At 42.6% G+C, this 27,499-nt stretch overlaps 1 protein-coding gene and 1 pseudogene across 4 annotated transcripts in view; both read left to right on the forward strand.

Annotated features, from left to right (window-relative positions):
* Window positions 1–6,929: 6,929 nt before the first annotated feature.
* Osbpl8 (oxysterol binding protein-like 8) overlaps window positions 6,930–27,499 on the forward strand; it is a 153,077-nt gene continuing 132,507 nt past the window's right edge. For 2 of the 3 annotated variants that reach the window (XM_087557245.1, XM_087557246.1), the window contains exon 1: window positions 6,930–7,314. The gene's annotated coding sequence lies outside the window, so the exon portion shown is untranslated. 3 annotated transcript variants of the gene reach the window in all.
* On the forward strand, window positions 21,145–23,042 carry LOC148004673 (G1/S-specific cyclin-D3 pseudogene; annotated as a pseudogene). The gene has a single exon (XR_015625318.1). The product of XR_015625318.1 is annotated as a G1/S-specific cyclin-D3 pseudogene (transcript).

The raw sequence follows: 27,499 nt of genomic DNA on the forward strand, positions 1-27,499 counted from the left end.
AACAATGTTATCTGGTGGCCTTAAGAGCTTGTGATAAAGTTGAGGAGCTTGGAAAAAGATCCACCTCATTTATTAGGATAATACAAGGCTCTGGAGAAGTCTTCACAGATTTCTTACAGAGATTGGTTTTAGCTGTAAACAAACAGGACTCGGACCCTGATGCCAGACAGGCATTGATAGAGACTCATCAAAGACTGAATATAAGAGAGTTATTAAACCACTAAAATCACAAGAAGCACCAACAGACGAATGGATAAGGGATACAACTGATACTGGCTCTCACAAGCATCATCATGCCAATATCATAGGACAAGTGATAACTAGAGGTCTCTGATGTCAAAATACCTGCTTTAATTTCCATGAACTCAGTCATTTGTAAAGAAATTATAAGGCTAAAAGTCTCAGGGCTTAAAATGTCAGGTGCACTAATTCTGAGGATGTCTTAGGGTTTTACTGCTGTGAAGAGACATGATGACTAAGGCAACTCTTATAAAGGACATTTAATTGGGGCTGGCTTATAGTTTCAGAGGTTCAGTCCATTATCGCCCCCCCCCCCCCGCCCCCAGGATCGAACCCAGGGCCTTGCGCTTGCTAGGCAAGCGCTTTACCACTGAGCTAAATCCCGGTTCAGTCCATTATCATCACAGCAGGAAATATGGCAACTTGCAGTGCTAGAGGACCTGAGAGTTATACTTCTTGATTTGAAGGCAGCCAGGATGAGGGTCCCTACACAGGGTAGAGCTTGAGAACTAGCAGTCCACAAAGCCCACTCCCACAGTGGCACACTTCCTCCAACAAGGCCATACCTCCTAATAGGGTCATAAGTTGAGAGTCAGACATTCAAACACATGTATTCATAGAGGCAAAACCTATTCAAACCATCATATTCCACTCTCCGGTTACCATAGACTTGTAGCCACAACATAATGCAAAATGCATTTAGTCCAACTTCAAAAGTCCCCCCAGTCTATCACAGTCACAACAATGTTTAAAAGCCCAAAGTTCAAAGTTTCTTCTGAGATTCATGCAATCTGTCAACTGTAATCCCCTTTAAAATCAAAATTAAAAAAACAGATCATATACTGATTATACTGGCATCATAGGATATACATTGGCATTCCAAAATGTCATAGTGTGGAAACACTGGACCAAAAATCAGCTGGGTAAACTCCAAGCTCTGCATCCTCTTGTCTGATGTCCAACTCCTTTCAGCTTTGTTGACTGCAACACAATTCTTCGTCCTGGACTGGTTCCACTCCCTGTTAGCAGCTTTCCTCAGCAGGTATCCCATGACTCAGGCATCTCTAACATCTTGGTGTTAAGCACATTGGATATTGTTTTTACCTTCCCCAGGAAATGATTAAAATTTCAAGTTCCAATGTTAAACACTTAAAATGTTAAATGTTCTTTTTGCCTATTTAAGAAGAGACTAAAGAAACAACTTCAAAAAACAAAGTTAGGGGGCTGGAAAAATGGCTGAGTGATTAAGAGCACTAGTTGTTCTTGCAGAGGCCCTAGGTTTGATTCTCAGCACCCATGACTATCTTTATCTCTAGTTCCAGGGGATCTGATGCCATCTTCTGACCCTCATGGGCATCAGGTATGCACATGGTGCACATTCACACCTACATTCAGACACAAAATACTCATACACATAAATCAATGCAAAGCTGTTTTAATAAAAACCGAATGTAGAACACAAAGCACAGTTGCATGGTTAAAGTGTTTTTTTAAACATAAGATTTATTTTTATTTCTGTGTATGTATGTATGTCTGTGTACCACGTGGTACACAACTTCAGCTTCTCTCCACAGCTCCTTTAAACCTAGAGCTTTCCCTGTAACTGAGGCTTCATCTCTGCCAATGGCCTTAGCATCTCATATTGCGCCCCTCAGATGCTCTCCATGACCCCTTCAATCAGCAACTTTTATGCTGAGGAAGCCAGTACTACCCAGGAGACACATTGTTAAATTTAGCTGTCAGCTTGAGTTGCATCCTTGGTCCCCAGTTTCTGTGTGCTGATCCTGAAGGAAATACTTCCCGGAAGATTTCACCTGAATGCTATTGGTTGAAGAGACTCTAGCCACTTCCGGCATGGCAGACAGGGATGTGGCAGGCCTAGCCTTTTTCCCCAGTTCCCTCTGCCTTGCTAAAAACTGTTAGATTGCATTCCTAAAGCTAGCCCTCAAGGTCTATTCCCTTATTTGGTCAATGCCTCCTCCTGAGGCTAACTACCAAGGTTCAGCTATCAAAGTATTTAAGTCCAGCAATCAAAAGTCCCTATTGGATCACTTAATTAACATGTCCAATCAAAATTAAACATCTCATTATAATATGGGGGTTCCCCGTTTATCTTTATAAACTGCCATTTGCTTATGTGCCATGCTTGACTTTTCTCTGTCCAAAAGCAGTCCTTTGTCCCACTCTGAGACAAATACCTCTTCCCCTTCTCTCTCTCCCCTTTTCTCCCCTCTCCTTGTTCCCTTTACCTTCTCCCTCTTCCCCTATGCCTTGTCTTTGTTCCTTATTCCTGCCCTCTGTCCTTCTGGGCCAAATCAATCTTCTGTGTGCCGAGAACATGGTCTTGGATATCTTCAGCCAGCTCTGAGGTTCTGACATTGGTCACAGGTGATTTTTTTTTTTTTCAGCCTCCGTTAATGTTACAGCATCAATTATCATGGTCAAGGTTTTATATTCACAGATTCTTAATTCAAAATATAACAAGAGCTGAGTGGCACATACATTTAATCCAAAACTTGGGAGGCGAGGCAGAAGGATCTCTGAGTTCAAGGCCAACCTGGTTTACAGAATGAGTTCCAGGACTGCCAGGGCTACACTCAGAAACACTATCTCAAAAAAGCAAAAAACAAACAACCCTCCTCCCAAAACCAACAACAGCAAGCAAAACAACAACAACAAAACAACAACAAACAACACAAGAACAACAAAACCACCAAACCAAACCAAAAAAAAAATGACATGAATGGCCCTGATAGTTGCTTCTGAAACTTCACAAGCCAGGCCTCCATTATGTTGTGCCTCTCTCAACATTTTTACTTTCCAGGTTCCCACAACAGCTCTGAGTACTCACCAATGATTTTTAGCCCAAAGTTCCAAAATCCTTATACAATCTTCCTAAAAACAACATGGTTTAATTACAGCAATATCTCACGTTCCTGGTACCAATTTCTGTTCTAATTTGCTTTACAAAGACGCCAACTTGGGGGTAAAAGAGTTTATTTGGCTTACAGCTCCCAGTCCATCATTAAGGGACTGTAAGGCAGGAAGTCAAAGGCAAGAATTGAAGCAGAGCCCATGGAAGAATATCTTCTTTGCTGCATACTAACTTTTCCTTCAGACTTACATACAGCTACTCTCTTACACAACCCAGGGCCATCCAACTAGGTATAGCACCTTCTGCAGTGGCTGGGCCCTTCTATGTCAATTAGCAATCTAGAAATGCCCCAGAGTCCATTGGCTAATTCGATGGAAGCAATTCCTTAATCCACCTTCTCTTTTCCCAGGTATGTCTAGATTTGTGTCAAGTTGACAAAAACTATGATACACTAGACAGGGCTGGATTTGAACTTTCAATCCTCCTGCCTCAGTCTTCTGAATAGCTACCATTACAAGGTTCTGTCATGTTTGGTTATGGAGGATATTTATTCTACTCAGCAGTGATATGTCAGAACCATTAATTATTCATGACAAATATTAGCATTGAGATATAGAAGTGTTTGAGAAAGCTACATTTGTTTTCCAACAGCCTCTTTACTTTCAATTACTTGCATTCAATTTAAAAGAAGGTTTCATTTTCAGTTATGTGTTTGTGAGTACAGGTACCCATGGAGTCCAGACATGGGTATCGGATCTCCTGGAGTTGGCTGTAGCCAATTGTGAGCTATCCAGTATGGGTGCTGGGAACTGGATTCTGGTTCTCTGGAAGAGCAGTAAGAGCTCTTAATCACTAATTCGCATCTCTAGCATTTAATTAAAAAAAACATTGTATTTGCACATATGTGTATGTGTGTATGTGTTGGTATAAGACAAGTTGGAGTTGACTCTCCTCTTGTAGGTCCCAGTCATCAAACTCAGGTCTTTAGCCTAGACACTGTGTAACTGAACTCTTGAGAGCCTCCTAGACCACCTCCCAAACTTTTTAAAGTGAGGCTAAGAAGCTACAACTAGTCTGTCAGGAATCTGCATAATCTGTATACTGACAGCTTGTTTCTCAGGGGAGCATCATCTACTGGGGGAGAAAAGATACCACTCCGTAATCAGTATGTAGTCCAAAGCCTCGCTCTTATCACAACTGGCAATGCAGAGTAATTTATCTAAACACACATCTAATTAACTACGTCTCTAATGTAGGTCTCCTTATTTCTCATACCCCATTTTCCAGTGCACAAATGGTCAGATTTTCAAAGGCCAATTGAAGAAATTGGGGCTGAGGCAGAAGAGAATTATGCAAGGCAATTTGCCTCCTTTGTTGCAATCTTTGGTTTTAATTCTCAGGGTAAAAGCAAAGGAAACAGCCACGCAGCCAAGAAGATATATTTTTCTTGTTATCTAGTATTTTAGAAACATTGTTTAAATATATTTGACTGCAAGTCACAGTAAGAAATACAATTTAAATAACAACAGGGGACACATTTTTACCCTGATTATTTATTTTTAAATACAGGGTCTCTCTTTAGGAGTCTCTGTAGTCCTGGAACTTGCTCTGTAGAAAGAACAGTCTGGCTCTGGATTCTACAGAGATGGGCTACTATGGCCGGCTAGTCACAAAGTAACTTTTTTTTTTGGTTCTTTTTTTTTTTCCGGAGCTGGGGACCGAACCCAGGGCCTTGCGCTTCCTAGGTAAGCGCTCTACCACTGAGCTAAATCCCCAGCCCCACAAAGTAACTTTTAAAAAAGATTTTACGTGTATGGGAGTTTTGCGTGCACGTGCATGCCCTGTGCCTGAGGTGGTCAGAAGGGGTGGGACTCCCTGGAACCACCAGCTACCGAGTGGGTGCTAGGAAGAGAAACAAGGATTTGCAAGAACAACAAGTACTCTTAACTGATGAGCTCATCTCTCCAGCCTCCCACAAACTAATTTTTGCTTGGTTTAGATGTTACGCATTCTTATCTTTTAGATTGTAGTCCATTAAAACTGAATTCATTAAAAAACGAAACTGGCTTTTGTTAGTCAGGATAAAAAGAACGTTGCTTCAGGTAAGTGACAAGTTTCGATCAGCTGCTAAACTGGAATGTTACCATCATCACATAACAGTAAGTTTCCTGCCTTGCACAGCCTCAGCACTGAGGAAGTAGAGTCAGGCAGCTGTCTGTGAGTTTGAGGCCAGCCTGGTCTACAAAGCAAGTTTCAAGACATCTAGGGTTACACAGAGAAACCCTGTTTCGAAAAACCAAAACAAGGAAGAAAACCAACTGAACCACAAAACAGTAAACTTCCCTTATGCTTATATGAAACACAAATATAATTTCCTCTACACCCGGGCATCAAGCCTTCACAGGACCAGGGGCCTCCCCTCCCATTAATGCCGGATAAGGCCCCTTCAGTTCCTTTAGTCCTTCCCCTAACTCCTCCATTCGGGTCCCTAGGTTTCTTAACAGAAGAACGTTTTGGAATCTTTCCCTCATTGGAACAGTCCTTCATGAGAAAATCTAATTGTTCTTCAAATGTTAACATATCTGCATCAAGATGTGTCTTAAAGATCAGTGGCCTGGCATAATTTAACTGGGCAGTAAGTTGCTCTTTCTGTGGGCAACATAATGGCCACGTCTGCAGTTTTTTTTTAGAGCTGCTATGAAGTACATCAGTAATAGGCAGAATCCTGTGGCCTATTTAAGTATCTGGATGATCCGAATGTCATCTGATTTCCTGTCAAGAAATGTAATGGAAATTGTGTAAAGTTAAAAAAGAAAAAATAAACTCGGTTCCAGAGTAGAAGGATAATCGAATAAGGAATTGAATTTTTATCACACAAAACAGCCTTGTTAGAGGCACTCAGTCCTAGTAGCTTTTCTCTTCTTCTGTATTGTAACTGGCTTTCTTCCAGTGATGAATTCTCCTTTCCTCTCAACAGGATGGGGAGGGGTTCCTGGGGTCGAGGGTTAAAAAAAAAAACACCAAGTGTTGAGGTACTAAACACACACACACACACACACACACACACAAAACAAAAACAAAAACCAAAACATCAAAATGAAGAGTTAAACTGGGCTCTATTTTCAAATTGAGAGGTACTATCAAACTGCCACGTTGTTCAAACTGTCACCAACTTCACTGTAAAACCTAATGACTGTAAAAGCTGGCACCGAGGACTCTGAACGTGACTACGAATGTTTAAAAAAAAAAAAAAAACAACCCAAAAGCCTGCTAGGTTCTTCGCATCCCAGTGTGACTGAAAACCACATTGCAAACCTCCTGTGAGGCCAACAGCAAATTAGACACCACAGTGAGCGTGCCATTGGAAATAGGCAGCAGCTGCTCCAGACTGCTCCTCCAGCCGGAATTGCTACTCGCAGCCTCCTCTAGGCTGTTGGGCTGGAAGTGGACCCGGCCGGAGGTCGGGAGGCGGGTCCTGCCCAGTGAGCGCTTTGCGGCCTCCTCAGGTGATGTAGGCCGGGGTCCCACCTTCCACAAGGCCTCACCTCAGGGGACCCGCGGGCGGGCGGGCGGCTCTCTACCTCAGGGGTTCCTGAGGAGGAACCTCGAGGGCGCGGAGGCGAGGTGACAGCTCGCCAGCACGACGAGCTGCCAGCAGTTTCCTCCGCGCGCCCGCCCAGCAGAAGCTACCCGGGCCCGCTCCCTGCGGCGTCACGTGACGGGAAGGAGGCGTAGCCAGAGCCCTGGGCCGGAGGCGGGGCTGCGAGAGGGGCGGGCTTTGGGATGTGAAGGCTCGTGGCGGCTCGCGGCGCCCAGAAAGGCGGTGTCAGGGTGGATGACAGCATTCTGCTGCGACGCGCTCTCAGCTGGGCGGCGGTGGTAGCGGCAGTGGCAGCGGCAGCCAGCCGGGGCGACAGCAGCGCTCGACTCGGCCACCGCCGAGAGCGGTAGCGGTAGGGAAGGAAGGGGTTCCGCCCTGGCCCGCGGGCGAAGGGGTCGGAGTTCTCTCGTTGCTCCGGGCCGAGCCCCCACCGCGGCTAGACTGTGCCCTCCATCGGGCTGGCTCGCAGTTACCGCCGTGACTGGGACCGAGAGAAGTTGGGGGGTCCCAGCGGACACTAGGGCCCCGGATTCCGGCGTCACTGTGATCCCGTTGAAGCCTGCTGCCTGCGGGCCGCCTCCTTTGGGGCTCCGCATCGGTGAGTGGCACTCAGTCCGGCGTTGGGGGGCAGCGGAGTCGTGCCTTTGGGGTGACTGTAGTCCCTCAGTCCTACGTTCCGAGCTCGGGCCGTGGGCACTCCTGGGCACCCCGCGCAGCGAGTTCCTCTCCTGCCTTTGTCCCTTTAGAGAGGGAGATTGGCAGGGCTGGCGGGGGTGGCGTGTTTTTGGGGCCCGCGGTAGGTGCGTCTGCAGCGGTACAGTGCCCAGCAGGGACCTGGGATGGGGGCGGGGGCGGCTCGGCGTTCCGGGTCCCGAGAGTCTGCCCCTCCTGAAGTTTGACAGGGCTACGCCGGGGCTCGCCGGAAGCCCCCGCGCAGGGGTTGAAAACCTATCGCTTTGTCGCTCGGGGCGGTTAAGGCAAGGCTTGGGGTTTTCCTGTGACAGACCCTGAAGAGGTTGTGCCGCGCGCAGGCAGACCGCACCCGCCTTTGCAGAGACTGTCGCGGTGTTCCTTAAACCTCAGCTTGGATGGCCTTCTTGCCACACTGGAGAAAAGGCGGTGTCTTCGCTGCACTTTTACGTTTTTGTTTGCTGCTACACTGTGGAGAATGTAATCAGGTTCCAGGGAGTTTCATATGGAGCATGCTTTTGCTTCATTGAGCAACCCACTCAAGACCGGCTGATGCGAAGCAACAGTAGATGCAGATTTTCCATTCACTAAAGTCATTTAACACTTCTTTGTGAGCGACATCTGCGTTGTGAAACATAACCTAATTTCATTTTAACTAAATGCCGTCTGAAATAAGAAGTAACTTGGGTTCCTCTCTAAACAGATGGGAAAACTTATCTGATGATAGCATATCTGCTTTCAATAACTTAATGAAGTTTTTTGCCTTTTTGCTGCTGGAAGACTTAAGTAACAGTAGTATTTAGAATACCTTGGGTATAGCAGGGCTTTCTTAAAAGTAATCTCACTGTAAACAGCCTTACATTAGTGCAGCCCCAAATTAGTGCAACTATAGGTCTTTCAAGATAACCATTTAAAGCTTGTTTTTGCCTCTTGAAGGATTCCAAAGAACAATTGAGGTATAGGTAAACTGCTTGTTACGCTTTTTCTTTCTCTTCCCTTGGGGTTTCATCTAAATTCGAGCATGCTGAGAGACTGGAATCAGTCACTTTGCTTGCTAGAACCTGTTTTGTAGTGAGATTATTAAAATGCTAGTTTTATAAAAACAGGTTGGAGAAGGAAGGGAAAGGCCATGCAATTTAAAATGCACTCTATTAAAAGTCCAACTAATTTCAAACATGTTACTCTTTCTTATGATAGCAAGGATGCAATCTTTCTCTGTAGCAAGAACGACTGCAGTGCGCTTGTTCAAAGTGTTAGCAAAGGGAATAGATGGAATTTAAGACCTTCCTAAAGCTCTTTAATTATGGAGATTAAGTTGTTGCGGTCAAATTCCATGTGAACAGTTTGAGCCACAAAGATCAACAGAGGTGCCTAGAAATGCTTGCTTAATTAAAACTGGACGTGGCTTGCCTCTTGTACTGAGTTGCGATCATTACTGTTGTGATCATGTCTGATTTGTGCAAATGGTCTTTTCATTGAGAATTGTAATTTTTATTTGCTTGCTTTTGTTTTCTCAGATAGGGTTTTGCTGTGTTACCTGCCTAGTGATGGTGTTCATCATGTAGCTAAGACTGGCCTTGGAACTTGGCAGAATACTCCTGCCTCAGCCTCCTGGCTGTCACATGTATTCCACTGTGCCTGGCTTTTGTTACATTTTTGGAGTTGGGAAACATTTCTTGGTTCTTTTTTTTTTTCGGAGCTGGGGACCGAACCCAGGGCCTTGCAGTTGCTAGGCAAGTGCTCTACCACTGAGCTAAATCCCCAACTCCTCAGGAAACATTTCTTAACACATTCATAGGATTTAGATATTTGGTAAAATGGTTTTTGCTTCTGAATTCATTTTTTAATTGAGAGTTAAGAATATACTTTGGAGATAGCTTTGCAGTCCTTTGAAATGACATTTTCTTATAGAATGTGCCATTACACAAAGATCTTTGTTTTTTTTTTTTTTTTTTTGGTTCTTTTTTTTTGGAGCTGGGGACCGAACCCAGGGCCTTGCGCTTCCTAGGTAAGCGCTCTACCACTGAGCTAAATCCCCAGCCCCAAGATCATTGTTTTTAAAGGACAAATTGCAAGGTTTTAGTTTAACATTGGGTGGTTTTAGTATGTTTCAACCTGGTTGGGTAATTACTAATCCATCAACGATAGATAACTTAGACAAAGAATTGATATTTAGAGGTTTTGTAACCCTACAACAGTACTCATAGTGTCATATTTTGATATTCTTATATCCAAAGTTGTAAACATGAATAACAATAATCTTGGGATGCCAGGCAATCAAAAGTATATGATAAGATCATATCTTATTCTTATAAATGAGCCATAAGAACAGCAAGAGCTTCTGAGATACTGGGTGTGGTGTTTGCTGGTGCTCTTGGGAGGTAGAAGAAGAAGGGTTACCTTGAGTTTACAGCTAGCCTTGAGATCTTCTCTCTCTCTACACAAACACACACACACACACACACACACACACACACACCCCACACACACATATCCCTTGTTGGAGAACCGTTGAATGTAGATGTCCAAGTGCAAGGAGATGGTGAGAAGTACTTAATTGCAGCATTGTGGTGAAGTAGGTTTCCTGTGCATGGTGCCCTAGGTAAGTAAGTGAGCTATGTGCAGATTTCCTGGCAGTATATACTAACTGAGGTTTTAGGTTTATCCTTCTACCTTAGTCTGTACTGCATATTCTCATAAAAGCATGCAGTCAGATAGACTCTAGAAGACACAATCATAGGGAGCTTTGTTCTTGAAACATGTTGTGAATCTGACACCTCATAAGGAAGAGGTCCTTCACCTGGAACTTACACTTCTAAGTTTACCTGTGTTATAGTTCTAGGAAACTAATAAGCAAAATGCAGTCAGTGACAACTCTCTAAAATAGCAACCATCCATGCTGTTCATAAGTTACTGTAGTTCTACCCACTGACTGGAGAACAAGTGGAGTGTGTGCTAATGACACTCAAAGTGAGGTGATGAAGGGAAGGAGCCGTGTAATCTGGGAACCTTCTTGAAGAAGGGGATTTTTATGATAGGCTTTGGTGGAGGTCATGTAGTTAAAGGTAACCTGGTATATTCAGAGCGTGTGTAAGACAGAATGAACCAAAATTAGACCTGGTGATACAGGCCTGTACCCCAGCTATTTGGGAGTCTGAGATAAGGGGATCACAAGGTCAAAGCCTACTCGATCTGTAGAGTGACTTCAAGATCAGCCGTAACATGCTGACAGGATGGCTTTGTCACCAAGCCTCATGACCTGGCATTTTGAGTTAGATTTCTGGTGGCAGGAGACCAGCAGCTCCTTTAAGTTGTCCTCTGATAGCCATACACAGCCTCTGTGACCCATTCCCTATAAAATAATGAATACATGCAGAACCAGAGAGCAGCCTGGGCAGCTAGCTTAAAGTAGAGGGAACTGCATGGTGACAGTGTAAGTCTTTAATCCCACCCAGCACTTGGAGTCAGAGGCAGATGAATCTCTGAGTTCAAGGCAAAAACAAAAAAGAAGAAAAGAGAAAAGGAGGTAAAAAATTGTGTTGGGAAGGGATGTAGCTTACCAAACAAAGCAGTCAAGTTTCAGTTAACAAAACAAATGTTAAACAATGTCACAATAAGCACAATTGCTTTTATGTTCTGTTGCATTTGGAAGAACTTTTCTTCTCCCATCCCAGTACTTACCTCCCCTAAGATAAGAAAATCTGCATGCTTTGTTTAAAAAAAAAAGTGAAAATACAGTGAGGATGGGTGGCACATGTGTTTAACCCCAGCATTCGGGAGGCAGAGGCAAGCCTAACTTCAAGTCCAGCCTTGTCTACAGGTGGAGTTCCTGGATAGTCGGGGCTATACAGAGAAACTGTCTTAAAAACCAAAGCAAACAAAAGTGAAAATGCAGAGTACTTCAGTTTTTAGGAATGGCAATATTACAGTTACGGAGGGAGGCTGGATTATATCTTAAACAAGTAATGTGTCCTTCAGCAAGTTCCTGGCCTTGGCTTTCTCTTTTGTAGAGGGGGATACTATCCTTACCTTGCATGGTGGTTTGGGGAATGCAATTACATGTGTTTTAAACTGCCAACCTCAGTATTTAAAATGTGGAGAAATTTCAACTATTATAAAATTATATGAAATATTTTCTTTGCATCTAGAACTTTAAATACTATTTTGGTTCATGTAATATTAATTTGGGTAAGTGCTCTATCACTGAACTATTAGTGAACTACCTAGGCCATTTTTCCTGATTTCTCGTATTTCCTTGCCTTACCTAGTTGTTTCATGGTAATCTCTTTTTAGATTCATAGTTTATGCTTTTTCTGTCTTTCTCTCTCCTCTTAAATTCTCTGTGTGGTCAGTTTTGACACTGAATTTCTGATCCTCCAGTCTGGTTTTGTTGTTACAGGAATTGCCCATTCATGCCCCAAAGGTAGTTTTTCTTTGTGTAAATCTTACTGCTTTCTGATAGAAGTGAATCTTAGTTGTATTACTGCCCCTTGTCAAGACTACACGAGATGCTGGATTCCTCCTCGGAACTGTAAAGCTCCAGTACCTCTTTGTTCTTCCTGACTCAAAGCTGCATTATCTTGTGATCTTGGTAGTTTTCACGATCCATGCAGCACTCTGATGCATATAGAATGTTTGAGATAGACTTGGAGTTTTGAAATGATAGAAAAGGCTGCTTACCACAAATCTATTTTAACCAAGAATGGCAGAAAATCCGACTCTTTAGGCTTTTCTTGTAAAAATTTAAAAAATTGTTAAGTGTATATGAGTGTCAGTGTGTAGGTTGGTGCACACGAGTGTAGGTGCCCATGGAGACCAGAAGAGGGCATCAGTCCCCTTGATCTGGAAGGTCGGGGTGAGTCACTTCATATGGGTGTTGTGAACCAAACTTGGGTCCTGAAGGAGCAGCAAGTATTGGAACTGCTGAGCCATCCCTCCAGCCCCTAGAGTATATGTTAAAAGACATTATCTTTATCATCATACTCTTCTGTCCATTGTTTTTAGAACAGACAAATAAAAACCCAAGGAGTTTTCAATTTGCTATAACATTCACTAAAAGTAGTTAGTGAGATGGATGAATATGAAGATGCTTCCTTTGTTTTATTCTAGAATTCAGTAGTTTTGGAGCTGACCAATAGGCGTCTACATCATTTCTTTCTGGTGTGTGTGTGTGTGTACATGCTAGTGTTGTGCTTGCTGAGTAGGCTGGACTGGCTAGCTGGTCAGTGAACTTCAGGTATGATCCTAATTCTCCTTTCCCAGCACTGGGAGTGTAGTGGGAGTGCCGCACCTCTGGGAGAGAGGAGCTGATACAAGCAGGATTTTGAGCAGAAATGATGAGGTGAGGAACTGGTGACAAGAGGGCACGGCTACATTGTTCAAGTGAGAACTGGGGACTGGAAGAAGCCAGGTGTGCTAAGTGTATACTTCTGTGTCTTGTGGCTAATCTACTATTTAAGATGAGCAGTTCAGAAGCTAAGAAAAATAGCACTGTGAAGTGTAGTGTGGCTTTTGTAGTCCTCTATGTTGTGATACTGGCAGTAATGGACTCTCTTATCACCGTCATTTTAGACATGTAAAGAAGCAGAGTAGCATTGGCTTTGCCAGACTGTGAGTTCAGAACTACTTACTGTCTCTGGCTGAGACAGGGGTGGCCACAGGGAAGAAAATGCATATGGAGGCTGAATTGACAGGCTGAAAGGGAAAGTGTGTAGGGAGGCCAGGCATAGAACCTTGTGGGTTTCTCACAGTTCTTACTTAGAAAAGAGATGTAGGAATTCATTACTAGAAACTGAAATAAACAGAAATTAGCAGTAAGAGCTAGCTAGCTTGTGCCGAGGCTGCTGTTAGGAGGGGTGAGGGGTAGGAAGGGCAGGTGTAGTTCACTGCTTACCACAGTCTTCCTTCCTCCCTGTCATCAGGTGGGTGTGGTGGATGTGCTGAACTGTCACTGCTGGATTGAAATGACAGAGAAGTGGGGGTTCTTTCTTTACCCTTTCTTCCAATTGTAGAGTCAAGTCTGAATGCTGGAGGTCTTATGGGTTAGTAGACATAGGTTTAAAGGATCTAGAGCCCCTAAACTAGGGGTGGGGAGTTAGGGAGATAGCTCAGTTGGTAAAGTGCTTGCAAGGACCTCCTGCTTTGGTAGATAGTTCATGCTTGTGCAAGCGTGAGGACCTGAGGTTGGTTACAGGTAAATGCCTAGGCTCACTGGTCAGCTAGCCTCACCTAATCAGAAAGCCCTAGGGCTCAGATAGACTATCTCCAAAAAACTAGGTGACAGTGCGTAATACTCAAGGTTATTCTCTGGCCTCCACACAAAAGTGTGTCCACTGGTGCCTGCACACACACTTGTACTTGCACACACACCTACATCTCGGCACCTCACCCTCCACCCCACGTGAATACACACCTGCTCTCTAAGTAACCAAACAGGTTCCAGATGGAAGAGAGGTGTGCATTAATAGGAACATGCCACAATGGACGTAGTTTTGTCTGAGAGTACTGAAAATTTGGGGTTAGGCAGCTAATGGTGTCCCCGCTGTAAGCTGCTGAGTAGATGAAGTATTTGAGATCCTAAGATCTGTAAGAGTCGTAGCTCAGGTGGGTGATTCTCAGTTGCTGCTGGACCTCATACACAGAACATACGCCGTGGACTCTGTGAGGGTCAGTGGCCAGCCCGAGATGCCTGTGAGGATGCAGAGGATAGGTCCTTGAGTCTGTATTTAGATGCCTGTGAGGATGCAGAGGATAGGTCCTTGAGTCTGTATTTAATGAATGTGAGGATGCAGAGGATAGGTCCTTGAGTCTGTATTTAGATGCCTGTGAGGATGCAGAGGATAGGTCCTTGAGTCTGTATTTAGATGCCTGTGAGGATGCAGAGGATAGGTCCTTGAGCCTGTATTTAATGAATGTGAGGATGCAGAGGATAGGTCCTTGAGTCTGTATTTAGATGCCTGTGAGGATGCAGAGGATAGGTCCTTGAGCCTGTATTTAGATGCCTGTGAGGATGCAGAGGATAGGTCCTTGAGTCTGTATTTAGATGCCTGTGAGGATGCAGAGGATAGGTCCTTGAGTCTGTATTTAGATGCCTGTGAGGATGCAGAGGATAGGTCCTTGAGCCTGTATTTAGATGCCTGTGAGGATGCAGAGGATAGGTCCTTGAGTCTGTATTTAGATGCCTGTGAGGATGCAGAGGATAGGTCCTTGAGCCTGTATTTAGATGCCTGTGAGGATGCAGAGGATAGGTCCTTGAGCCTGTATTTAGATGCCTGTGAGGATGCAGAGGATAGGTCCTTGAGTCTGTATTTAATGAATGCTGATAGTATCCATGCCCATGACAGTTTTGTCTTTTATGGAGATATTACCATACGAACTAGGAAGAGGGCAGGAGAGCTGGCTCAGTGGTTAAGAGCACTGACTGCTCTTCCAGAGGTCCTGAGTTCAATTCCCAGCAACCACATGGTGGCTCACAACCATCTGTAAGGAGATCTGATGCCTTCTTCTGGTGTGTCTGAAGACAGTGACAGAGTACTCATAAACTAAACAAATAAATCTTAAAAAAAAAAAAACTAGGAAGAGAGAAAAACTAAAATTAGAAGATTTTACTTAAAGCAGAATTTCCCAACTTGACACACAGTATTTCAGCTGGGTAATTTTTTGGTTATGAGTTCCTACGTGTTAGAGAATAGGTTACCCCATCCCTGTACCCACTAGATTCCAGGAATACTTCTTGTAATTGTAACAGGTAGAAAAAAAAGACATTGCTAAATGTCCCGCGGGGTAGTAGAGACACCACCTTAAAGACAGAATGAACCTGTAGAAAAGATATTTAAGCTATAGAGATTCACCATCTTTAGTTAAAGAATTTTTCTGTCTGTTAGGGAATGGATGAGAGTTCATGGGAGGTTGTTTAGATATGTGGAGGGAAGGAAATTCTATTGTTTTTGTAAAGATCCAGTTTCTGTTGGATTTTTATTTTTTTCCTTTTTTTTTTTTCTTTTCTTTTTTTTCAGAGCTGGGGACCGAACCCAGGGCCTTGCGCTTGCTAGGCAAGCGCTCTACCACTGAGCTAAATCCCCAACCCCAATTTTTTTCCTTTTGAGACAAGCTCTCACTGTTTAGTTATGTCTGACCTGGAGCTCACTGTACAGTTTAGGCAGGCCTGAATTCGATGTGATCCTTTTGTTTATGTACCACCATGTCTAACTCCTTAGTTCTATCAATTTCGCATTGAAAGTCCCCTCCAAACAGCAATAAAACTACGTCAGCTGAGCCTAAATGAAGACATTACTGAAAATTTTATTTTTTTCTTTACTTCTCCTCCTAATTATGGGTACTTTGTATTTCCTATATAAACACATTTTCCGCTGTATAACTCTAGCTCTGCCTTATGTCCTGAGGTTGTTTATAAATGATAAAAGCAAGTAGCAAGTACTATGACTATGTAAATATTATTTAAGGCTGGGTCAGGTAGTATGCATAGATTAGGATTCCTTTTCTGTAGATTTTATTATGTAACCCCGTAGTTATTAAAAAAACAAACAAACAAACAAACAAACAAGCAGCTGTTAATACCAAGGTTCTGACTATTTAATTTTTAAAATATCTGGATAGGAATTCCTGTTTCCCTTATTTTTCCCTGTCCCCTCTTCTAACAGTATGTCTCTACCCTAGTCTTCCCTGCACTGCCTCCTTACTCCCATCCATTCTACTGTGCTTTCATTTTGACTGGTCAGCTCTAGTTTAGACAGTTTGACTTTTAGGTCTCTTCCTATAACTTCCTTTTGTTATACTGTTTTGTTTGCTTGTTTTCAGACAGGGTCTCACACTGTAGCCCAGGCTTAGCCCAGCTAACCTCAAATTTATAGCAGTCCTTCTTCCCCCAGGCTCTTCCTGCTAGGAATGAGCCATCATGTCCAGTGCTCATTTTAAAACTCTTTAATTGGATAATGTAACTTTCTTTTGCCCCATAGTCTTGTGGAAGTATACATTCTCAGGTGTGTGTGCCCAGAGGATGAGTGTTGTGAATCCTCATCTATTTCTCTTCTACTTATGCCCTTGAGACAGAGTCTCACTGAACTTGGATCTTGCAGTTTTTCTGGTTAGGCTGGCTAGCTAGCAATCCCCAGTGATCTTCCTGTCTCAGTCTCAGTCTTCCTGTTCTAGGGCCCTTCAACCCTGAGATTATGGGCCATACCATCTGGTTTTGTAGGGTGCTGGGGATCCAAATTTAGGTTCTTCTGCTTGCTCACAAGTGTTCTTTCTCATTGAGCCATGTCCTCAGCTCTCTTTTGTTCTTTCTGAGACAGGGAATCATGTAGCCCACACTGTCCTTGACTTCACTTTACAGTTGAGGACGACACCCTATTGAGACATTGTCTGGAGTCTCTAGTTAACAGACTCTCAGGTGCCAGGATCTTTTACCTGGGGAAATGAGTTTACATCAAAGGGCAGTTGTTTTGGTGGGGACACATCCTATATCCAGCTCTCTTCCCTGCCTTTTGCCAGGGCTTGTGCTTTGAAACCACTGTATCCTCAAAAAGGGTCAGCATTATACACAGTTGCCATTGCAATCTGAATTATAGGCATTTCCAGCTTTCTAAAATGCTTGTCTACTGTGCCCTTGGTGATGTTCTGTCTTCATTTCCCTGCTGTCTTGTAGGATTTTCTTAGAATGGTTCTGCTTGTCTTATTTTTACTTTCATACTTGTGATTCTTTGTTCTGTCTTTAGAGGCTCCCTTTTGCCTCAGTGCCTAGCATCACCTCCCCCTCCCCCCAGGTTGATCAACAAATTTCCTTTTCTACTTAAGTTGTACTAGCATCCCCAACTATCCCCCTTGGTCAGTTTTTGTTTTTGTAATCATTCTTTTTCATGCTTAATTTTCCATTAGATGCCACGATTTTTGGTTGACCTAGAGTTTGCCAGGGCTGGGCGTGTTAGGTTTTTCTTTTGAGCAGGAGTTCTGGATGATGGAGCATTGGAGATCAGAGCAATAGACTCTGTCCTTTAGCTGGCTTTGTTTTAGGTTAAATGGGAGGTAACTAGCTACTGGGGCTATAGGCCTTTTAAATGACAGTTTTACTTGGTGTCAGTAAATGGTTGCAACATGTGAAGTTCTGGGTTTAATCCCCAGGATCACCAAAACCAAATAGACTTGTCATTTCTGAGGAAAAACTGCTTTAAACCTACAGACTTGGTTGCTTGCTATATCCAGTATGTTAACTAGTAAGGTATTACTTATTGGCTACTTTGTAGAATGTTATAACTCATGAGAGTAGTTGCTTCAAACCTTTCAACTGAAATTAATCATTTTGTGATTTTAATTAGATGTAGAAGATAGATTTTTGCCAAAATATTCACAAGGGCAGATGAAATGGCCCAGGGAATAAAGAGTCCACTGTGCAAGTCTTGACAGCTTGAGTTTGATTCCTAGGGAAGAGATCAATGACCCCTGAAAGTTGTCCTCTGATAATATACTGCGACATGTGCCGCCCTGCCCCCAAGTCACACATAAAAATATTTATACAATGAAAAAAGTCACTAAACTTTTTCTAACCTTGAGCTTGATCAGAATTTCTTTTAGAAATAGACTTTCGACCTAAGTCATTTCCATCATTGCTTATTTTTGGTAACTATTCTTAATTTGAATAGGAAAAGTTGTGTTGGTTTTTCAGAGACATTTTTCGAGTTGGCATATGGAAGTATAATTAAGTATCTTGTTTACTTACATTTAAATTAAAAATAATGAGTACTTTGGTTGTACTAATTTATACCTAGAACTAAAACCAAGGCACACCAAGGCCAGAGTTGGGTATTTAACCACATACTTTTCTTTTATGGCCAGGTTAAAAAACCATTCTAAATCTTCATTAAATCTGAAGGAATTCCTTTTGGAATAGAATATCAGTGATAAAATTATATAAGACTGTTTTGAAATAAGATTAGATCTTGCATTTTAAGCTTTGATTACTAATAGATTTTCAGCTTAAGTATGGATGTGAACTTGTACTTGTGGGAAACGGGGTAGCTCATTAAGTTTATTATAACTGTATGCCATACTTAATGAGTGAGAAGCACATTCGTCTTTTCTAGTTCAAGTCAAAACAAGGTTAATAGTTTCTTAGAAAAAAACATTCAAGAAAGCATAGTGAATATGTAGAATCAGATGGATTTTAACTATAATTTAAAATATGTATCATTTAAAACATTTAAACATTTGATGTATAGAAGTAAATTGTTAGTGTGTTTATAGCGTCATAGCTGTGAGCACAAACCTTAAGGAAGACTGGAGTTACTCTTTGAGACCTCTGTGTTAAGCCCAAGGAAACAGTGTATTTGAAGAGACAACACAAGGAAAATAAGAATCCTGTTAGAAGTGTATTATCTTTCTAGGTAGATAGGTGTGACCTTGACAGACCACTTAGTTGCTCTAAGTCTTTGTAACCAGGAACTTAGGAACAATCTGATTTTAAGATTTTTTTTTTTTGAGGAAGATATTAGAGATTAGATTCCATATCAGGAAGTGTGGTATACAGCATGATCCTTATAAGAATTCTACAGTAAATGATATTGCCAAAACAAATGGACTCACTTATAGACTCTTTGTTTTAAGTGAAACTGCTAAAGGTCAAGTGAGGAGTTGAGCCTTGATCTATTTTGTTCTGTGGCCGTGTTCTGTTTAGTTTGCCACACAGCTTTCCTGAGCCACATCATTATATTAGACCACCGAATTTTATTCTTAAAATTGTTCCATCTCTTAATCTATAGCTTGTAATAGGTTTGTTTTGTGTCTCAGCATAACACTTGGGAAACTAATGACATATATCAGACCTATCTATGGCTTGTGCCCAAAGTACAAATATGACCAGTGTTTAAACAGATAAACCAGAACTTATGTATAGGAGGTGATCAGTGAGTCCAAAGTTATCTTGTATTTTAGTAATAACATTGTTCAAAAACATGTCTAGGGCCCCTAGTTCCCCCTCCCCCAACATAGGTCCTATTTAGTCCAGGCTGGCCTTGAACTTGCTAATAGACAAGCCTGACCACTACTTCCCAAGAACGGAGCTGCATACATATGCCACCGTGCCTAGACTTTCTTTCAATTTTATTTTAGTGCCTTTGACCTCAGTATTTTTTAACATATATTCTGTGTGGTAAATGAGATATTTTGGGAATTAGTTTGATGTTTGGAAAGAAAAAAAAAACCAACCTCTTTCTGAACCAAACCACTGTTACTTATGAAACAAAATGATAATTGCCAATTTTAGTTAAACATAAACAGTGACTAGAGGAAGAAAACATTCTTGTGTTATTTACTAAGTGATGAGAAAAGAGTAGTTTCAAAATCCCCTTTTGTACTGACAGCTTAACTAGTCTCTAGAACTGAAAAGTCTGGCTGGGCATGGTGGTTCCTGCCTGTAATAGAGCATTCAGGAGGAGAGAGGAGTGTCAGGAGTCACTGAGGCCAGCCTGGTTACATGAAACCCTGTCTCAGAAAACAAACCAACAAAAGTTAGCTACTCTTCATGGGTGTGGCTTTTTTTTTCTTTTTCTTTTTTTCTTTTCTTTTTTTTTTTTTTTTTTTTTTTTTTTTGTCTTGTCTTGTGAGCAGGGTCCCTTGTATGCCTGGCAGATCTCAGACTCATTGTATAACCTTGAACTCCTGGTTCTTCTGTCTCTACCTCCCAGGTGCTGAGATGACTGGTTATAGGCCTGTGTTCCCATGCCTGGCACGAGGAAACCTTTATATGGATACAAATTCTGCCATATTAGTTGAAATTATAATCTGAGATTGCATTGTTAGTTCTGTTTCCTGTTTAGGCTGATGCTGTGCTGATCTGGCACTGTACTTTGGAGAAATAAGTTAGTGAATGAATTCTTTCCATTTTAAAGATTGTCAGATTTTGCAGAACAGTTTGCAGAAGTTTGCATGATAATTATTGGTTAAATATAACTAGTGTTACATAAGTTTTGATTGTCTGTGGCTCAGTATAAATCCAAGCAGCTACCCTATTTGAGTGCACTCCCTAATGCAGTCTTACATGTGAATTTAATTTTATCTTAAGAACTTTAGATATAATGTAGGTTGGGGTTGCAGATGAGTTGGGAGAGTGCTTGCTTAGCGAGCCAGAAAGCCTGTTCAGTCCTCAGCATTGCATAAACCAGGCTGTGGCCTGTGTAAGGAGGTAGAGGAGGAAGATGAGAAGCTCCGAGTCATCTGTGTCAGTCCAGCAGGATGTAGGCTATCTAAAGCTGGCTCAAACCCTATTTCAAAAGCTAATAAAACACAGACAACAATCCCCTTAGATTTATAGGTTACATATAAATATATACATATTCTAACTGCATGGCATTTGAATGTCAGTAGTGCACTAAGTTCGGGTAATAGTAATAAACAGGTGTGATTACAGAGGAATCTGTGATCCATTCTATCTTCTGAAGTTGTCATTTTCCCAAATGGTTGAGTTCAATGATGAATCCTTATTTCTTTTTTTTAAAAAATATTTATTTTATTTATATGAATACACTGTAGCTATCTTCAGACACACCAGAAGAGGGCATCAGATCCCATTATAGATGGTTGTGAGCCACCATGTGGTTGCTGGGAATTGAACTCAGGACCTCTGGAAGAGCAGTCAGTGCTCTTAACTGCTGAGCCATCTCTCCAGCTCCCGAATCCTTATTTCTAAGGATTAAAAGATAATAAAAATGTCTATATGTCTTTCTATTTTTTTTATATCTGTTTTTGTCAATTTCTTGGCTAATTTTTGAGACAGGGATTTGTTTCTCTAAGTTAGGATGGCCAGGAACCATGGTGGCACTCTGTGGTACAGGCAAGCACTAAACCACTGCAGTCCTTTCTCGTCCTCTTGACTTGGTGATCTCCATCGTGGAAATCACTACCAGGAAGGAGGATAGGATGCTGTAAGGACTTGGCGACCTCAGTGATGAAGGGATCCAAAGAAATGAACTGAACATGAACTGAAGGAAAAAAATATTTCTGGCAGGGCCTCTTGGCCTTTGTTAGGAGCTGAAAGAACTCACTGTATCTGGGGGAATGCATAAAAAGAGTAGGTAGCAGAGATTTAATACTGCGGAAAGGGTTGGGTCATCAGAGGCGTGAGACTATTTAAGAACTTGAGCATTCTGTCCACTTTCTGACCCCTAACTCCTAGGCACCAAAGCAAGATATCATGGAGCCCAGTAGACCAGGCTGTTCTCAGACTTTGAATGTAGTCAAGTCTGACTGACTTTTGGGGGGCGGGTGGGTGGGAGGGTGACAGAGTGTTACTGTGTAGCCCTAGGTAGTCTAGAACTTGATGTGTAGACCAGCTTGCCCAGGAAGCTGCCTCTGTCTGCTTCCAAAGTTCTGTGTGTAAAGATGTGTACCTTATCTCTGGCTACCTTAGGCTCTTGCCTCTGACTTGTCTGGTATTAGAGATGTGTATTGCCAAGCCCAGCTTAAGAGTTGTGATTACTGGTTGGGGATTTAGCTCAGCGGTAGAGCGCTTGCCTAGCAGGCGCAAGGCCCTGGGTTTGATCCCCAGCTCCGGGGAGGGGGGGGGGAGAAAACTAAATAAATAATAAATAATTAAAAAAAAGAGTTGTGATTACTGTTTTAAGATTTCTTCGGGGTTGGGGATTTAGCTCAGTGGTAGAGCGCTTGCCTAGCAAGCGCAAGGCCCTGGGTTCGGTCCCCAGCTCTGAAAAAAAGAAAAAAGAAAAAAAAAGATTTCTTGGGTTCACAAGCCCATATTATGTTCTACCTGTGAACTGCCTTGGTACGGAGCCACTGTGTTGCTAGGGTACCCATCATGGCCCTCCAGGCTGGTTAGACCCTTGGCTGACTATGGATGAGCATCTGTTCAGGGACTGGCATACTCGTCCTGTAGCTTGCTGTGCCTGCAGGAACATTACATGCCCTAAATTTCATACTCTGGCTCGAACATCCAGAGATCAAGATACACGTATGGAAAATGGGACTGGAGGTGCATGAAGAACAGTGCCGTAAGGGAGAGGCCTTCCCTGGGCCATGAACTATGTGGATTGCTCCCTGCCTACCCTGCATCCCTACCACAAAAAAGTCAGTTACACCTCATTGGTCTAATTCTTCTGTTGGTGTCCTCCAAGCCACCCAAGACCAAACATCTACACAGATCAAACAGTGTCTCCCTGTCAGTGTGGGAGTGAGAGTTACAGTGCTTGGGAAAGCAGTTCAAATAGGACATGGCTGCTGCAGATGCATCTGATTTCCTGGCCCTGTTTCTACAAGACTCTGTCCAGTGACTGACAGACCTTGGTCAGAAAGCACTCCCAGACCTTTTTGATCCTCTGTGCTACTCATTGCACTTTTGCCATGTATCGGCCATCCATGGTTGCAATAGGCTGCAGCGCAAGGTCTGGATGCTTGTTGCACGTCTGGTAACAAGTTCATAGAGCTGTCAACGGGGATCATAGACACCGAAGTGGACTGCCTCTGGACTTGTCAAGAGCAGATTAAAGCTGCATTCAGGGAGATACTGAGGAAAGATGTCTAGATTATTCCTACTCCACATAACTGCCTAGATTATTCAAAGCCCCTCATGACTCCAGGAGCTAGTTCAGCCCTACCAGCATTCTCATAGACATTACAACCATCCATCAGTAGTCCTGGAAAGGGTCTTTCTAGTGGCTACCAAATACAGGAGGGACCGCTGCCACCTGCTCCCTGCCTCTAGGAAGCAGTGTGGGACCCCTCTCCCTCTCCCTCTCCCTCTCCCTCTCCCTCTCCCTCTCCCTCTCCCTCTCCCTCTCCCTCTCCCTCTCCCTCTCCCTCTCCCTCTCCCTCTCCCTCTCCCTCTCCCTCTCCCTCTCCCTCTCCCCCTCCCTCCCTCCCTCCCTCCCTCCCTCCCTCCCTCCCTCCCTCCTAATCCCTAAGAGGTCCTGCTTCTCCTGCCAATGTGCACTGAGGACCTGGTTAACTACGTGGGAATCTTAATGGTCAGAAAACCACTCTTCCCCCGCAGCTGGTCAGCTTACTTGGCTCCTCCATCTCTAGCTTAGGCTGGGTCGATTGGTCAGACAAGTCAATTTTTCTGGAACACTCATCTTCTCAATAGCCAAACATTCCAGTACCTTCCAACGGTCCTTTCTAAGGTTACCAATAGATCAGTATACTCCAGTATAGACATGCATGGGGAGCCAGCCTCGATGGATCCTCTTAGCATGATTCAAAGGCCTTGTGCAGTCCCTGCTGTGAGAGGGTGGAAGGAGAGAACCAACTCTTGCCAGTTGTCCTTGACCCTTTCACACTTGTGCTCCCCTCCACTAGAGTAAATAAATAAACAAAAGCAGGAAAGGTGGAGGTGGGCTAAGAATGCTGTATAGGAAGTCACTTAACATGGGCAAGGCCTTATGTTTGATCCCAGCACCAAGATGAAATGCAGGTCCTTGACTCTTTTGAAGACTTCAGTTCCAGATGATCCAAAAGCCTTTCTGGCCTTTGGCCGCCTGCACACACAAACAATTAAAAATAAAAGTAAGTCTTTTCAACTGCAGGCTTTCACAGTACAAGCATTTTCCAACACCCAGAGCTGGGTACAGAGCAAACACACACAGAACTTAAAAGCAACGATCATTGTGAACCTTATTTCAGCAGCAGAAGTCAGCATTTAAGATGTGAAAATCTTCCAGCCGTTCTAGACACCCAGATGGAGTAGGAGTTGGTAAAAGTTGCATATTAGATGTGCTCAAGGAAAAAAAGGAAGGCTTTTAAAGAAAGATTTAAAATGTTTGCTGTAGGCCTTTTGATCTTTAACTTTTTGTTTGTTTTTTTTTTTCCCCAAGACAGTTTTTTTTGTGTGGCCCTAGCTATCTTAGAACTTGCTCGGTAGCCCAGGCTGCATCAAACTCACATGTCCTCCTGCCTCTGTCTCCCAAGTGCTGGCATTAAAGGTGTGCACTATCACTCCTGGCTTTGATATATTTTTCTAATTATTATTTATTTTATACATATGATGCTCTACCTGCATGTACACCTGCATGCCAGAAGAGTGTATCAGAACTCAGTATAGATGGTTTGTGAGCCACCATGTGGTTGCTGGGAATTGAACTCAGGGCCTCTGGAAGAGATCTTGAAGTGCTCTTAACTACTGAGCTATCTCTCCAGCCCTCAATGTATGATTTTTTTTTTTAAATACAAGTGTTAGGCTGGTGACTAGGACAGAAAACATCTGCATGAAGATAGTAGCTTAAAAGAGAAGAGAGTAAAGATAGCCCAGACAGTGGTCACATTCATGTAATCCCAGCACTTGAAGGTGGAGGCCAGCATATTGACAGTTCCGGGTCAGCCTCTGGGCTACAATGGTGAACCCCAGTTGAGAAGGTCAGGAAAGCCTCTAAAGAATGGAGAGGCAAAATGAGCATTAGAGATTTGGTAATAAATGATCTTTGTGTGAGTAGTGAAAAAATTAGAAGGATGGGTATCCCTTTTCCATGCATTAGAAGGAAGTTGAAAGAAAACATAATTTTCTCACTTAGTATATACCTCTTACTCTTTAAACTATGACGATGAAGAGTAAAGATTTCTAACATTGTAAGAGTCTGTTGTCAACTACTGTGCTTTGAGTATAGTTTGTTGCTTCTAAGATGCATGTTGAAATGTGGTCATGTATGTAAGAGAGATGGTGGGTCATTTAAGAGAAGTGATTAATATCTTTCTTAGGAAAGCAGATTTATTCTCCTCAGTAGCTGGTTACAAAGCTACCCTCCCCACGTCTCTCGGCGCATGCCCGCCTGCCCTGTACTACCACTGGAGATGTGCTGTCCACTGTCACCACGCTTGGTTACCTGACCTTGGACTTACCAAATTAACTTTCCTTTAATGACTCAGTTGCAGACATTTTGTTATAGAGTCAGAACAGACTAAGACAATAAGTATATAATACTGTTTTACTATTGTGCCTACTAATTCTGAAATGAGCTTGTTCGTCATTGTCTTCACCAGCCTTCCAGATATGGTATAACAATATTTAAAGGTACAGAGACGATTCAGGTCGGGATATGTGGCCTGCCATAAGTGTTCCTTTAAACATGAGTGAAGCCAGTTTATCAAACATGCCTGTTATTCCCAACACTAGGATGAGGCAAGCAGCAGGAAGGCCAGGAATTAGAGATTACTGTGCGCTACACGAGACCCGCCTCAAAACGAAACATTTGAATAACTGGTGTGTGTGTATGTGTGTGTGTGTGTGTGTGTGTAAGTTTTAGATATCTTACAATTCATAACCTTCTTTAATTATTCTAATATGTTAGAATAATTCTAATAAAGGTTATGCTTTCTTTTAAAACAATCACCAAAGGAAAACAAAACAGTGTCTAAGAACTCCTTATCCTCCTGTTCAGGCTCTGGCATGTGGATGTGTATTACAGGTATGGATCACACTGTACTGAGGTTGTGATTATCATAAGGGAAAGCCACTTTTAAAAATTACTCATTTTATCTTGTTTTTGAGGTGGTCTCACTCTGAGTCTAAGGCTAACCTTGAACTAAAGCAGTTCTCTGACCTTAGCCTCCCTATTGTTACCACATTTAACATGAAGACCAATGGAGGCCAGTTGTGTGTCAGTGCTGGTTATCCTTGAAGCCATGAGGTGAGCTTGTGTGTTTGATACAGAAGGAGGAGTTGGGAGAGAGGAAGGATGAAGAGGGGTGAAAAGAATATGAACGTTAGGGCTGGAGAGATGGCTCAGTGGTTAAGAGCACTGACTGCTCTTTCAGAGGTCCTGAGTTCAATTCCCAGCAACCACATGGTGGCTCACAACCATCTGGAATGGGATCTGATGCCCTCTTCTGGTGTGTCTGCAGACAGTTACAGTGTACTCATATAAATAAAAAATAAATCTTTAAAAAAAAGAATATGAACTTTAGCTATTTTAACCCAAATTTTTTAGTTTTATTACACATGTGCGCACATGCACATATATACATACACTTATTTAAAGTTTAATTTATTTTTTTGAAATAGGATACCAGGATACAGGATCCACCTACTTATGCCTTCTGAGTGCTGGGATTAATGGTGTTCAGTAGAATGACCACCAAGTTTTACTAATTTTGTACAATTTTTATGTACCAGCATGCACTAAGGCTTAAAGTCCAGTAGCGATGGAGACTGATTCTTTGGTCACCAGATTCTGTCTGAAATGGCGTTAAGAGTTCCAGTTGGTCTTACTGTTTTTCTGTTTTCTCCATTCTCTCTTTCTGTGAACACAGCAAATGAACACACATGTTTGTATGTGGGATTTTTAGAAGCAGAACTAGAGCTGTGTTCTAATGTTTTTCAGTTTTCCCACCAATCAATTTTGTTAGTTTTGTTTTAAAGCATTAGTCTGGTACTGAAGAGGCTTAGGACCTGGCCTCCTGCCCTATGGTTTCAGCAGATGATGTAGTCATTCTGTGCTTGGTTCCTTCATCTGTAAAATGTATGGTGTTGAAAGGGCTGATTTGAAGTTTCCTAACAGCTTTAAAATGCTATTGAGAAATGCTAGGGTTTTAAAGGGCAGGCAGTTGGTTGCATTATATATAGAAAGTGATTATCTCAATCCAGCTGTGAACGTTTAATGGGATGAACTCTTGGCAAATTAAAAGTGATGTCAGAGAGGAGTAGGGGGCACGGTGGATGTCAGAAACCAGACAAAACCACCATTTCTTTTTTTTTTATTGGATTTTTTTAAAAAATTGTTTTTTATTAGATATATTTATTTACATTTCAAATGTTATTCCCTTTCCTGGTTTCCTGTCCATAAGCCCCCATCCCCCCTTCCTCCCCAAAACGGGTGTCCCCACCCCCAACATTCCCCTGCACTGGGGTTCCAACCTTGGCAGGACCAAGGGCTTCCCCTTCCACTGGTGCCCCAACAACGCTATTCTCTGCTACATATGCAGTTGGAGCCCTGGGTCAGTCCATGAATAGTCTTTAAAACCACCATTTCTTATTTCCTAGTGTAACCAGTAGGTGGACCTGCTACTTTTCAAATAACAATGACCTAAAACTGGAAAAAATAACTTCCCTGAAGCTTGTGGTGGTTGTGTTTGTGTGTGTGTCA

Source organism: Rattus norvegicus, chromosome 7, assembly GCF_021556685.1.
Source record: "Rattus norvegicus strain SHRSP/BbbUtx chromosome 7, alternate assembly SHRSP_T2T, whole genome shotgun sequence".
Taxonomy (NCBI): Eukaryota; Metazoa; Chordata; class Mammalia; order Rodentia; family Muridae; genus Rattus; species Rattus norvegicus.